This window comes from Corvus hawaiiensis, chromosome 20 (genome assembly GCF_020740725.1).
Source record: "Corvus hawaiiensis isolate bCorHaw1 chromosome 20, bCorHaw1.pri.cur, whole genome shotgun sequence".
NCBI lineage: Eukaryota > Metazoa > Chordata > Aves > Passeriformes > Corvidae > Corvus > Corvus hawaiiensis.
The window spans coordinates 9,971,713-9,987,192 of record NC_063232.1 but is presented as its reverse complement, the minus strand read 5'-3'; the positions used below and the strand labels follow the sequence as shown (position 1 = coordinate 9,987,192).

The window sequence follows — 15,480 nt, the reverse complement described above, 5'->3', positions numbered from 1 at the left end:
AAAGTCACAACACATCCCTAATACTCGGAAGAGGAGAAATCCATTCTTCTCATGATAATGGCTCCAGCTGGAGATCCTGAGCAGAGATTTCTCAGCACAGCAATGCCTCTCGCTACAGGATAATCACAGGTCCTTAATAGAGAAATACAAGGCGAACCCAGGAAAACACCAGCTCCTGGCAGCCAGAGGATCACGGTCACAGCAGGAGCTTTCCCTCAGCTCTGAACAAGTTATTCAGTGCACAGCTCCAGCCCCAAGTGGAGCCTAATTCTCACTGGAATCTGTCAGTGTTCCAGAGAAGAAAAGCTGCCTGGGGGGGTCAGTAGACGGTAACACAAAGCATCCAGACCCCTTTCCATAACTCGGGGTACCAGGAGCAGTTAAACCAATCAAAAGAGTTATGACACATTTGCAAGCTCAGTTTTGGTTTAAGTGTCTTCCAGTCAGGATTGAGCTGGTTTTAACTTGAGCTCTGCCATCCCATTGCTCCTGTCCTGCTCCCTGCCAGCCCGGCAGACAGAGTGAAGCTCTGCAGGATGGGCACCCCTGGCCCATTGCTGAAGTTTCAGCCACGTTGTGCTACAGCACAGCTCCAACAGGCACTGTACTAAAGGGAAGAAATATCAAAAAATATAAATAAAAATAAAAGAACAGAAAGTGAGAGCAACAGAACTAGGAAGGAAAAGGAGGATGACATGAAGAGCGAAGAATGGAGATGTAAAGGGGAGCACTGCAGCTCAAGGCTGCAGGGTGTGACCAGGAGAGCTGCCAGGCTGGGCGAGCCCTGTGCTGGGAATCCACCGGTGCTGGAGCTCCTGGGGAACAGCAGAGACAAGGAGCAAGCTGAGCTCCATGCCTCACCCACCCCAACAATGACTGCAGCGACCCCCAGGGCCTTAGCAAGGTGTAAAACCTCACCAGGTAAAGCCCCCAGGGGAAACTCAACACAAAAATGGGTCCAGGACAGCCATCATGGAAAAAAACCAGAGGTTACAGGGAATTTTACACCCCAGAAGGCAGCACTGCCAAAGAAATGAGCTGCTTCCTCTGCTGCAAGTCTCACCAGAGATGCCCTGGTGAGAGTTGGCAGGAAGGTAGCAAAGCAAAATACTTCAAGGCAGTGGTAAATGAAGTTCACTGACTTGTAATAGAAATTCGTGCCCATCTTCTGAAAAAAAGTCAGAATTTTCTTTGGAGGATGTGGGGGGAAAGAAAACAAACTTTAATCAGATGCCTAATGATCCATCCCAAATCCATTTGGAAAAGTCTGCCAAAGGAAGTACACTTTAAAGTGTTACCAAAGGGAAGGGACTGGCAGTAGGACAGGGCATGTTAAAGTGAAAAATTAAATTAAAAGCTCAAGGGGAAACTTATTATATATTATATTATATTATATTATATTATATTATATTATATATATATATATAAAATATATATTATATAATATATATATAATATATATATATATAATATATATAATAATATATATATATAATATATTATATTATATATAATCCCTGTGAGATTTTTCATGCCTCTGTTTGGTCTCCAAAACACTGATTTATTAGAGATCAGCAAAGATGGGAAAGGACATACAAAAGAATTCATTGACTAATATATGAATCTTCTATAATTTATACAAAATCTCTCTGCGTGGTGTCCTGAGGGCCTGGGATCCTTCTGTGCTGCTTTGGCAAACAAACAAGACCCCAATTAACTCTACCAGACACAGAGCACAACACAGCTCCTGCACACCCCCTGGATAAACGCAGACACGGAGCAGCAATCAGCCTCTGGGGGCTCTTCTGACCTCTGAAATGAGGAGGAAATGTTTGATGCCCAGCAACAGGGGAATTATCCCAAGGCTGTGGGGGCCCTCGGGAATATCTGACTTCCTGCCCTGGACCTGCTTCCATGAGCCAAGCAATTGGTCTGGGAATCTTCCTGGGGGCTGTGTAGGGCAGCACCTGCCCTGCCTGGGGGTTCCATCTGTGTGACCTGAACCCAGACATTCCCCATCCAATGCTCCAGGCTGGGCAGAGTGGCTGGAAATGGGTCTGGTGGGAGGTGCTGGTCAACAGCAGCTGAACATCAGCCCAGGGGTGCCCAAGTGGCCAAAAAGGCCAATGGCACCTGGGCTGTGCCAGGAATAGTGTGGGAGCAGGACCAGGGCAGTGCCTGTCCCCTGTGCTGGCACTGGTGACACCTTGAATCCTGTGTCCAGTCCTGGGCCCCTCAGGACAACACAGACCCTGAGGGGCTGGAGCGTGTCCAGGGCAGGGAACGGAGCTGGGAAGGGGCTGGAGCCCCAGGAGCGGCTGAGGGAGCTGGAAAGGGGCTCAGGCTGGAGCAAAGGAGGCTCAGGGGGGACCTTGTGGCTCTGCACAAGTCCCTGACAGGAGGGGGCAGCCGGGGGGGTCGGGCTCTGCTGCCAGGGAACAGGGCCAGGAGGAGAGGGAACGGCCCCAGGCTGGGCCAGGGGAGGCTCAGGGTGGACACTGGAAAAAATTTTTTCACTGAAGGAATTGTAAAGCATTGGAAGGGGCTGCCCTAGCAAATGCCAGTCTCCTTCCCTGGAAGTGTTCAAAACAACACATGGGTGTGGCACTTGAGGACCATGGTGGTGCTCTGGGTTGAGGGCTGGACGTGATGAACTTAAGGCTTTTTTCCAACCTGAACAACTCCATGATTCCAAAGCATTTGAGGGCAAAATCTCCCACATGCAAAACATGCTCTACAAAAGAGCATCCCTTAGTTAAGCTCCTCAAAACAACTCCCTGTAGCTTCTAACACACAACCTGTAGCTTCTAACACACAACCCCTTTGCACACGTTTGCTGTTTCCAGCTGGATCCAAACTGAGCCTGGGATCCACCTTTATGTCAGCCCTGTATCATTCCTGGGATTCCACGGAAGGGCAGCCACGGGGGCTCAGGCAGCACCAGCTGATCGAACACAAGGAGCTCACACTGCGTGAACCCCTCTGCCGCATCCCCCTGCACAGGCTTGGCATTGGCACCTCCAGGCTCTGCCACTCCAAAGGGCTCCCAACAAACTCTCATTACAAATTCACAGCTGCAGCTGACCCCCATTAGGAAGTGGTTTATTAAATTAAAACCTCAGTCCCAGAAAGAGATGTTTGCTTAACAGATGTAAACGATTTGGAGACCTCGTGCTGCAGGGCATGAAATAAAATCAAAGTGTGGCAAAGCCCAGGGAATTAAGCCATAAAGGGGAAGCAGTGGGAGGGATGCAGGGACCTCTTGCCAAAGCGAAGCTGCTTATCACAGGCTTGGTACAGAAAGCTCCCAGAAATGCCACATGTAAACAACAAAAACCTCAGCAATTACCAAGGCATGCTTGGACAACAGGTACTAATGACATTTGAAAATGTAAAAAGCCTGATTTTACAGCCCCTAAGTGAAGATTTGCTTTCTGACAGCTTTCCCCATTTGCTTCTGTACAGAACTGGGTACATCATTTACAATTATAGATTACTGGGCTTTTAAACAAGAAGATTGCATTTTTTTAAACAAGGAGGTTCCAAGATGTTCAAGTGAAACCTACCCCTGCTGACTCCCTCTATCACTGCTGCACACCAGGCTACAGGGCTTGCAAAACCCCAAACTGAACAAAATGGCAACAAATGGCAACAAAACCAGCCAAAAACCCCAAACTGGACAAAAAATCAGACTCCAACCTAAAGAACCAACATGCTCCTTATCACCTCACCTCCAAACCCAGGGAGGATTTTGGACACTGCTGCATCCCACATCTTTCACTTCACTTCCTCTTGGAGGTCTGCATGTTCCAGCTCTCAGTTTTTACACTTCAGGAAGGCTCAGCTGCCTCTGCCCCTTTACCTCCACAGGAGGCACTCAGTTGGTGTCAGTCCCTGCTGCTGGCTCTGGGATCTCCTGGGAACACCAGTCCCAGTGTCTCCTTGGAAGGTCACATGAGCAAGGACCCATCCAGCTGCACAAAGTGCAGTTCAGATTGTTTGAAGGGCAGAAACACCCACCAGGATTTCTTCTCAAAATCCAAACCTGCTTCTCCTCTTGCCCCTAAGAGAGATGTTCTCTCCAATCCCAGTTTCTTCCAGAGTGAAGCCTTTAAAACTGCCCTCCCTTCTTCCAGAGGCCCAGGTGGGTACAGTTGCAGCCTGCACAGCTCAGAGACATCCCAGTGGCTCTGACCCTTTTGAAGGGGCTGCATCCAACCTTTTTCCTTACCAGGATAAGGCATCTAAGTCATTTTGTGTCTCTTTATCCATTCCATGGCTTTGGAAGGTTGTGAACTCTTGTCATTATGTACCCAAGGCAAGGCTGAGTGCTCTGGCAGGCAGCAGGGGCTGCAGGCAGCAGTGGTCCAGCCCCAGGGAATTGCAGGAGCTTTACAGGAGCGTCACCGGAGCAAGAGAGAGGGAATCAAAAGGCTCAGTGGTGCAGAAGCTCCATATGCAACAGCACAAATTGTCAGTCCACACGTATTAGGAAAAACATCTAGTTAATTAATCTCCTCAAGAAAAGATGATTTCCAGGGGTTTCCAGGGCCTGGCACTCTCGGAGCTCCACTCCCACAACAGACGGGCGCGGAACACGCTCGGTTTGCACACAAGGGCCCATCTGTTCCATCTCCCACAACTGCATCCAAGAGCTCCACTGGCTGGATCTGCACTGCCACCCCCACGGGAATGGCTTTATCCTATGGCACAGACAAGCATGTCTCACAAAGGACACTGTCATCATCCTGCTCAACTGTTTGTGCTCTTTCCCTCCCTGGAGCTGAGCCCTGCCAGCTTCCCGACTCTGAGGACAGGAACTGGGCATTCAGCAGCAGCTTCATTTGTCCAGTGCCATCCACACGGACCAACTGATAACGGCAATTTAGCTTTCAAAGCCCCAGGCTGAATCCTTGGATTTTATAATCTCACCACAGAGCAGAACAACTGAGCTGAGTGATAGTGAGAAGCAGAGGACCTGCTGACCCACAGAAAGGGTTGAGCTGGGGGGGTTCTCCATCCAGATGTGTGCCAAACCCTAGGAGAGACCTCGCCAGTGCCTCAGAGTCCAGCTGTGCCATGGAAGCAGCTCCCAGTGTCCCACAGTACCCTGGGTACCTCTGATCCCGGATCACTGTGCTGGCACTGCTGGCTGAGGGCCACAAACACTTGGAAAAGGGCTCCCAGCCACCCAAAGCCATTATCCACAGCAAACTGCCTTCAGCTCCAGGCAAGAGGCTACAATCCTAAATCTAAGGATTTAATCTAAGGATTACCACCTGTTTGAAGACAGCTCTACAACAACAAAGGATAAACCAGTTTTCACTTCTGATTCTCTTTTTGGGTATTCCCCAGTTCGTACCAATCCCCAAGTGCTGTTTTCAGGACAGCCTTTCCCAGAGTTAATCCTGACATGGGCCAGAGTCCCTTCCTCCCTCTCTCTTCCCAAGGGGCTTTCTGGTGAATTGAAAACATCCTGTTTTGGGAAGTGGCAAACGCTGGGTATTTGGGCAATATCCTGCCTTTCCCAACCTCTCCTTTCCCTCACTGCCAGTGAACCTGAGCAGCTTTTGGACCCTTCTCTGGGCAGGGCAGACACTGCCAGTGTAACAATATTTTGCCTGCAGATGTTTTCGCCCAGTGTAAGCTCATTGCATCCCACCAGGATACTCCTGAATACACAGAGCCACAGAGCTTCCCTGCAGGAATTACTGCTTCCCACTCCATCTCCCTGCTGGCTCTGACAGCCCTGGCAGGTTGACACCAGGCTGACGAGCAGACAGAAGCTGCACCCTGGGAGCAGCAGGGGTTATCTCTGCATCCTGGCACATGCATCCTGCTGCTGGGGCTGGCTTGTGCAGAGGCTCTGCTGCCCTGAGAGGGGCTCAGGGTGACACCCTGGCCCTGAGCATCACCTCACAGCAGGGACTGGGGCCAGCACTGAGGGCAGAGAGACCTCAGTGCTGAATCCCACCCTGAGACTCCAGTCATGGACATCAAACACTCCCCTGCGCTTTACACCCCTCTAACAGACCACCCAGGGCTACGCCTGAACGACTTCATTGGTATTTCTTAATTCTTTAGTTCTCTAAGTGCTCTGCAAAAATTAGATTTTTAATAGAACCTACTTGTTTTACTGTTCAATCAAATGACAAAACGTCTAAGGAAGGCATTGTCTTGTTTGCTCTCCAACAGTTGAGCAGATTAAAGTGAGGTTTTAAAAATATTATATCAAAATAAATCTTTCTGAAAGGAATCATTAAATTCCCCCATAGACAGCACTTGTTTTAATGCCTCAGAACGAGGCTGTAAGAGGTTTTCCATTTCTGTTTGGGTTGTTTACACTCCCCAGCGTCAGGACACGCAGATCTGAAGTGCATCCTATCGACACGCACATTAAACATAACTGCTCCCAAAGATAAATCACAGCTTTGCTGGAGTCTGCCATCAGCAACAGAGGCCAGTGTGGGATTGGGAAAGCTGCAAGGATCACTGAGCAGGAGGAAGAGCTGAGGATGGAGACGGGGACGGGGGCAGATCTGCCAAATTCTACCCAGAGAGAGCTCCCAAACTTCCACAAGGTGCACGTTCAGAGAAAAGGGGGGAGATCCCTCTGCAGCCCCACTGACCACCGGTAAAACACATCCTTGGGGGTGCAGGGTCACCCCAGCTCCTAAGATCTCCATAAATCCTGATGGTGACAACATTAATGGCCTCGAGTTCCACAAGTGGCCCAAGGCCGTGTCATTCTGGGCCTGGGTTTCAGAGTTTACTTTGATTTTCTGAGACACTGAGGCTCGACAGACCCTGCCACGCAGCTCAAGGATTTGGAACATCTTCCGGCCCTTCCTTCTGGACAGGAGACATGGTGGGACAAGGAGGACTGAGAAACACTGGAGCCATTCAGGTTCACTTCTGTGAGACACTGTCCTGTCCATCTGAGCCCTGGAGCCCTTTAAGAGCAGGAATGAACAGAAATTCCTACGTCACTAGCAGGAGTTATGGATACAGGAATGTCTTTGAATTTCCAGCAATTACTGGTGCCATTTTGCCAATGTCTGGCCCAGGTATCCCCCCCTTTCCCACCCAGACTGCTGGGTGCAGCCCTGGGCAGCTCCAGGTAAAACCAAACAGAGAGAGAGAGAGAAAAAAAAAATGTAGCAACACAAAGCAAGAGGATAGCAAAGATTTTAAAAATGCTTTTTTAGATGAGGAATGAAATAAACTGGGACTCTCCACCCTGGGAGAAAGGCAGATGAGCTCAGAGGACAGGAGAACTCTGCAAAGCTGAATGGAATAAAAGCAAAAAAAGCAAGATACAGCTCCTCATTGCACCTGGGGAGGTGTTCACACATTTTCTCAGAATCCCAGAATAGCTGGGGTTGGAAGGGACCTCTGGAAATCACCCAGTCCAAACCCCTGCCAAGGCAGGGTCACCCAGAGCAGGTGACACAGGGACACATCCAGGTGGGCTCGGGATGTCTCCAGGGAGGGAGGCTCCATGACCTCCCTGGGCAGCTGTTCCAGGGCTCTGCCACCCTCCATGGAAAGTTCTTCATCCTGTTGAGGTTTCCTCTCTGCATTGAGTCAATAAACTTATTTTTTATAAATGTTACTTCAAGCAGGCCACAGATTTCCTCTAGACTTCGCAGATTTGCTGTTCTCAGTGAAGGATGGAAGCCTAAAAGAGCTGAGTTCTGACTCAGAGAAACAGAAATGTTATTAAAAAGCAACAGGGGACAGTAATTGCACAGAACAAAGTTGTTACAGGAGCACTGATGCCCCGAGGTGGCTGTGAACACGCTTTTTTCACCTACTCGTCGGTGCTTAATTTTTAACTTAGTTCCCAGATCCTGCCAAATTCCTGACGGGCTTTGTTAACTCAGCAGATGGCTCCAGTGAAACCCAGCTACCCACAGGGCAGGCGCTTCCAGGCAGAGACAACCAGACACGCTGCTCTTACTAAATATTTGTCCCTCTGCAGGGTAGGCAAAGAAAACTTCTTAGTGCCTTGTCTGCCTCAATGAACAAATCTTCATCTCTTCATAAACACGATCAGCTCAGACCAGACTGTCCCAGCCAGCAGCTCCAACCAACAGCCTGGACATTCAGGACATCACACTGGACATGCAGGAGTGTCCAGCAGTTCTGGGCTTGTGAAAGCTCACATCATCCCAGCTTCATGCAATGCCTGAGCTGCACCAACTCTGGACATAGAAATTATTTTGCAGGTGATGCAAGTGGAGCCGAGTCACAAACCCAGGAAGCAGCGCTGGCAGGGCACAGCCAGCCCTCAGCCACTGAGAGAAGGGTGGTCACAAACCCACGGGGGCAGGAACATCAGCTCTTAGGGTACAAATGATGCATTTCCATGGCTGGTGTGACCATGGTCACTCTGGTCCAGATGCACATCTGTGTCCCTGCCCACGGGACACTGGGCATTGGAAGGGGCTGCCCAGAGAGGTGGTGGAGTCACCATCCCTGAAGTGTTTAATGAAGCGTGGATGTGGCACTCAGTGCCATGGTCTGGGTGACAAGGTGGTGTCAGGTCATAGGTTGGACTCGATGATCTCCAAGGTCTTTTCCAACCTGGCCAGTTCTGTGATTCTGTGACCCCAGGGCTGAGGGGCTTTAAGTCCCTTTGGCCCCAAAGCCCCCTGTGATGACTCTGGGACAGACTGACTTCACCCCAAGGACAAGGACCAGGGACAGCACTCTGTTCTGCAGAGGCAGGTCCCCCACTGGGGTGGCACCCAGCCAGACACAGGTTATTACTAAGAGAGCCCATTTTAAAGAGAACAGGCCACAAACCCCACACCCACCCAGGCAGTGTTCACTGATGGCACACACGTGACTCCATGCATCACCTGGCTGCCAAACCAGGAGTGTGCAAAATCAGGAGCAAACACATCTCACCAGCCACCTGCTGCTCCAAGCCATCCCCTGCGGCATCCCCGGATCCCCAGAGCCCCTTGGCAATTCCCCACAGGGATGTTCCCGTGCTCTGAACGTGACCCCCAAGACCCCAAAGCGAGGCACCCGCTCCTCCTCATTTAAGTGAGGCAACCACGCAGGTTTCCCACAACGCGAAGCCAAGATGAGCATTCCCCAAAGCCCTGTGCGAATGGTGCCACTCCCCAGTGCCCAACGCCAGGCTGGGCACACACAGGAGATCCTTGTAGGACACGGCATTTGCTCAGCTCCACGTTCCCCACCACTGGCAGCTGAGTGTCAGGAGAGGACTCAGCCAGGGGAGCTGACGCAGACTCTTGGAGATTATATAAATAAATAAAGAGCCCACTCCCAGCCCCGCTCGCTCTCCCTCTCCCTTTAAGTAGGTCACTCTGCCTGCTATGGAAATCAGCTCATCTTCAAAGCAGGTTTGTTCGTCTCCTTATCTCCTCAATGTAAGGAAAGTGCAGAGCATTGTCAGAGCAAAGGGTGATTTCAGACTAATTTGATTCACTTCTGTCACGGGTATAAATATGAAAGTGTCCACACTTGTCAGAAAAACCAACTTGAGACACAGACATGAAGGACAGCTGGAAGGTGGCTGCCCTACAGGTGGTTCTGCTTGTGGCCTGCAGCTATGTGTCCCTGACAGGTAACACAATGCAAACGGAATACAAAGGCTCCTCGTGACCTAGCAAGGGGAAGAAAGAAGAAAGAAAAATCTCTTGAATTAGACTGAAAAAACTCAGGGGACTCACATGAGAGAAGCCCAGCTTACATCAGTTTCAGCCTGAAAATTAGGCCCTACCCTTTTATTTCGTTAGCCTAGCAAAGAGCATTCCAATTCGTCCTGGCAATTAATAAAGCTCAGAAGCAAAGCCTGATCCTAACCCTGCTGAAATCCCTGGAAAGAGCAGAGCTTACACCTGCAATGATGAAACCAGAGTTGCTTGGGTTTTCCGAACCTCCCACATGAAGGGATGCAGGCAGGGCCCACTCCTCAGAAAAATTTACAGGTTGGGCTGCAGGGTTTTAAACCCTACCAGTGGTTCCACAGAATCCTGGAATGGTTTGGGTTGGAAAGGGACCTTAAAGCTCACCCAGTGCCACCCCTGCCATGGCAGGGACACCTCCCACTGTCCCAGGCTGCTCCCAGCCCCAATGTCCAGCCTGGCCTTGGGCACTGCCAGGGATCCGGGGGCAGCCCCAGCTGCTCTGGGCACCCTGTGCCAGGGCCTGCCCACCCTCCCAGGGAACAATTCCTTCCCAAGATCCCATCCAGCCCTGCTCTCTGGCACTGGGAAGCCATTCCCTGTGTCCTGTCCCTCCATGCCTTGTCCCCAGTCCCTCTCCAGCTCTCCTGGAGCCCCTTTAGGCTCTGGAAGGGGCTCTGAGCTCTTCCTGGAGCCTTCTCCTCTCCAGGTGAACACCCCCAGCTCTCCCAGCCTGGCTCCACACAACAGGCAATACTGAAGGAATAAAGGAATTCCTGAGCTGTGCCCATGCACTCACAGAACACGTTCCTGCTGCTCCCAGTTCCAGCCCTGGTCACTGGACAGGTGACAAGGGACACCTGGGGAGCCAAGCTCTGCCCCAAGGCCAGGCACCCCGGGCTGCTCCCACCCAGCTCCTTTTGGGAAGCTCTGGGAGCGTGGCAGGATCGAGTGTGCAGAGTGCAGGGAATGCACAGAAGGCAGGAAAAGGAATCCCAGGGCTCACAGGAGGCAAGTACTGGAAAGGTTTTGTGTAGCAACATCTAAAAAACGAGTCAAAGAAAATGAACCACAAAAATTTCATTATTACTTCAATGCCCCTATCAGCAATTTTGTTTTAAAAAGTAAACTAAAAATCAGCATTTTAAAACTGAAGTAAAAAGGAAGTTCCTTAGACTGGAAAAGCTTTTGCCTTATGCACCTCTGAAGATAATCGCCTGTACAAGCTCCTGACACAGCACGAGCAAACTTCTCCTGACTCCCAATTGTGCAGCTTCAGCCTGTTCTTTTGCTCCATTGATCCAGGCAGAAGACTCCTGGATCAGCTTTTTTTCCCCCCTCCCCAACTTCTTGAGTTTCAACTCCGAAGGCTTTAAGCCAAGGCTCAGCGTGGAGGTGTGGGAAATGCCAAGGAAGGAGCAGGTGAGAAAGGGGAAGTCTCTCTTCTTTTTTAATACTTTTGGGAGACAGAGTGAGGGGCTGCAGGTTGGATTCTGCCTCCAAGAGCAGCAGCATTTTGCCTTCTAGACTGCAGAGAGGGAGCCTGGAGCTGAAAGCAGCAGGAAATGAGCTCAGTTTAAGGTACCCACAGCAGGTGTGAGCAGGACCACACCCAATGCCCAGCACCAGGACCTGCAGCACATCCTACCCCTGGCACCACAGCCCTTTCTGCCAAGTCAAGGAATTCTTTCACAGGATGTCAAGTGGAGAGAGTGTATTCCAAGTTTTCACTCACACTCGAGCTTCCTTAAGAGTTTAAGGTTTTAGTTGAAGACTCGAGTCCACCCAGCCCCAAAGCTCTGCCCTGGGCCATGCTCATGAGCTGTGTTACTGCCTGGGCACACCTGCCAAACACTAAATAAAAAAAAACCCATAATTGCAGTATGCCTGGAGGCTTCTGAATGTGGAAAGAGCATGATTAATATTAATAAGTGTGATTTCATAGTAGGCAGAAGTACAGAAAATAGACAGCACTGTGCCTTAAGCCCTAGAATCAACTGGGATTTTGGCAGCACATGCTGGAGAAGACAGTAGCAGCTGTCAAGTCACAGCTGGAGTTGCCTCTGGTGAAGGTGACTGAGAAATGGGATTAAGGAAAAAAACAACACAACAAGTAAAATTCAAGGTAAAATAACAGGCAGAGGGAACAGACAGCTGAGCTAACAGGCCTGCCTTGCTCGCACAGCAACCCAACAGTTCCGAGTCGCACATTTCCCTTTTTCCTTCAAGCACAGCCCCAGCCTAACTCACACTTTACAAGCTGTTTTTTAACCACTTCTCTGGCATTCTCTGCTCTGCTCTGCAGGGAGGTCACTCACACAAAAAGGCTGTGCTGGGGTGACCCTGGCTGGGCACCTGGGCACCACCAAGCCCCTCTGTCACTGCCCTGGGCAGGGGACAGAGGACACAGGGAAAGGCTCTGCGTGGGATAAGGGCAGGGAGAGATCCCTCAGCAGGTGCTGCCATGGGCAAACAGGCTCAGCTGGGGGAAATCAGTTCCATTTCTTGCCCATCAAATCAGAGCAGGAAACTGAGAAATAAACCCAGATCTTCAAACCCTTCTCCACACCCCTCCCTTCTTCCCAGGCTCCACTTCACTCCGGATTTGTTCTCCCTCCTCCCCCTCAGAGGCTCAGGGGATGGGAATGGGGCTCTGCTCAGTCCATCACACGTTGTCTCTGCTGCTCCTTCCTCCACAGGCCTTGGACTCCTCCCACTCTGCCCCTGCTCCAGCCTGGGGTCCCTCCCAGGGCAGATTCTCCAGGAACTGCTCCAGTGTGAGTCCCTTTATCCATGGGGTCAGTCCTTCAGGAACTGCCCCAGTGTGGGTCCCTTTATCCATGGGGTCAGTCCTTCAGGAGCTGCCCCAGTGTGGGTCCCTCTATCCATGGGGTCAGTCCTTCAGGAACTACCCCAGTGTGAGTCCCTTTATCCATGGGGTCAGTCCTTCAGGAACTGCTTCAGGGATCCCTTTATCCATGGGGTCAGTCCTTCAGGAACTGCCCCAGTGTGGATCCCTTTATCCATGGGGTCAGTCCTTCAGGAACTGCTCCAGGGATCCCTTTATCCATGGGGTCAGTCCTTCAGGAACTGCTCCAGTGTGGGTCCCTTTATCCATGGGGTCAGTCCTTCAGGAGCTGCCCCAGTGTGGATCCCTTTCCATGGGGCCAGAAGTCCTTCCAGCACATCTGCTCCAGTGTGGGTCCCTTTAGCCATGGGGTCAGTCCTTCAGGAACTGCTCCAGGGATCCCTTTATCCATGGGGTCAGTCCTTCAGGAGCTGCCCCAGTGTGGATCCCTTTCCATGGGGCCAGAAGTCCTTCCAGCACATCTGCTCCAGTGTGGGCTCTTCCCTCCACAGGATCACAGGCCCTGCCAGGACCCTGCTCCAGCAGGGGCTTCCCACAGGATCACAGCTCTCCCAGGCATCTCCTGCTCTGCCCTGGGCTCCTCCAGGGGCTGCAGGTGGATCTCTGCTCCCCCATGGATCCCCCCGGGAGCCCCATGGAGCCGGCTGCTGTTGGCTCCTTGGACATGGGGGAAGCTTCCAGCAGCCTCCCCAATACCAAAACCTGGTGACACAAACCCCACACAAAGGTCAGTGTCCTCACAACACCTGCGGGGCCCTAAATGAGATCACCTGGTCCCATCCCACTGTCCCCTGGAGCAGCAAAATGGGCCATGAACAAACCACTCTACTCTTTTCATTCCCACGGGCTCCTTGTGGAGCTGCTGCCCAGGCTGTGACCTCTCAGTCAGCCACATTTCTGCTATTATAAAATTGCCAGAAAATCCCAAGGATTTAAAAAAAACAAACAAACAGAGCAGTAAGTCCCAAATCACAAAGGGCCCCACAGCAACCGCCCCTGGACACACCCTCGCTGACTCACAGGAGTTTATACCACAAAACAATGCTCACAGACACTTCCTGTGTTCTCCAGCACTGCTGGTCCTCTGCCACATCTATTTTTGCTTCCACCGGGGCCCTGGACATCAAAAACCTCCTAATAAAGAACAATCTGAGGTGAGCTCTTCATGCTAGCCTCCAAAAATCACCAATAATACACAATACTTCCTTAAAGCAAAAAGTCACTAGCTTGAAACTAAAACAGCAGCAGCATTTAAAACACCTACTACAAATGCAAACTGCTTCGGAACATCATAATTAGTAAATGGCAAATATTAGGAGTTATGGGAATAGAGATCGTTAAAGCAGACTTTAATCGCCCAGCATCTCTTCCCTTCCGTGTGAAAATCCAGTCAGCACACACTTGCAGCATTAAACCCACATTAAGAAACAAACTGCTTCATTTCTGGAGTTGTAAAAACAAAGGTTAAATATCTGCTTCAGCACAAACCCTGTAATTTTTCCACAGCAACTGTATTGTTTTGCTTTGCACAGCTAATAATACCTGCCCTGCTTTGCACCCACTCATCTCCTGAGCGAGGCTCACGCTGGAATCACCAAACCAGAACAAACATCCAAGGACTACATTTGCCATTAAGGCTTCTGGAAGTACCTCTCCTTTCAGTTATACTTCATTTATATAGAGTAGCAAGTTGAAAATACACTTTTTTTTTTGCAGCAAGCCCTTTTCCCACTATTTGTAACAAAACAAGCAGCTGCACAGCATTCAAATACTCCTGGAGCAATCCAGAGATGCCCCCAGGGCTGCTGCTCCTTGCCTGGACACCCTGTCCCATCCCCTGCCACCTCTCTCCCTGTCAATTCTGAAGGTCCCCACCCATCTCAGCCTCCTCATCTCCCCCCTTCTCTGCTCCCATGGTTTCTCAGCCCTATTTTTTTTGAGCTGCCAGTTCAACCACTCCACTCATTTTCCCTTTTTAGCCTCTTTTGTCCCTCCATGGGGACAATGGTACCTGTTCTTGGTACATGGAACAGGGAATGGGCACGACCCCAAGGCTGCCAGAGCTCCAGGAGTGTTTGGACAGCGCTGCCAGGGATGCCCAGGGTGGGATTGTTGGGATGTTTGTGCAGGGCCAGGAGTTGGACTGGATGATCCTTGAGGATCCCTTCCAGCTCAGGACATTCTGTGATTCTTCTCACACATCACTTCCAGAAACATCTGGACCAGTTTGATGGAATTGAAGATAAACATGAACTTAACACTACCTGACCATCTCAGTCTAATGGGAAAAATTATAAACAAATTAAAGCAGTTTCTCATGCTGGAAAAGTCTGGGCAGCCTCAGAGTAAAACACTACCAGAGGTGTCTCCACCCAGGTCTGCAGCTTCGGAGTGGATTTCGATATCCAAATCCAATTTCTTTGGAATTTCTGGAATTGGAGCTGGGTGTTTCTGGATATGCAGAGCTGGACATTGAAGGGAATTCCAGGATTTTCCAAACAGCTGCACAAAGAGCATAAATTATGCTGAAGGCCTCCAATGGGGATGTGATGTCCAAGTTTTATTCCTCCCTGTTCTCTGTCCCCACCGCAGCCTGGCAGGCAGCTCTAATCTGCAAGGCCTGGTGCTGCTCTCGATCAAACACACAGCATCAGTAGGAAGGGAAATTTGTGGAAGGAACATAGCATTAATTAGTACTTGGAAGTTGAGCAACTTACTAGGAAAAGACTGATAAAAGTGTAAAGTCCCATTTTACTGCCTAGCCCCTTTCATGTCTGTCAGAACAGCAGTTAAACTCCCCCAGAAAGTCATTATTGATTCAGAGCTTGATCCAAAGGCAACTCAAGTCAATATGACCCGATCCTGCAACACCTCCCATGTCAGACACTGCAAGAGGCCCGAGCTACCTCCAGACACTCCTGAGGGCAGGTTTGGGAGGTGTCTGCA

The 15,480-nt window shown here is 50.5% G+C and overlaps 1 protein-coding gene across 1 annotated transcript in view; it reads right to left on the bottom strand.

The window, feature by feature from the left end:
• The window catches only part of GALNT17 (polypeptide N-acetylgalactosaminyltransferase 17), a 214,246-nt gene that overhangs the window by 188,239 nt on the left and 10,527 nt on the right, over window positions 1–15,480 (bottom strand). The gene's annotated exons all lie outside the window — the stretch shown is intronic.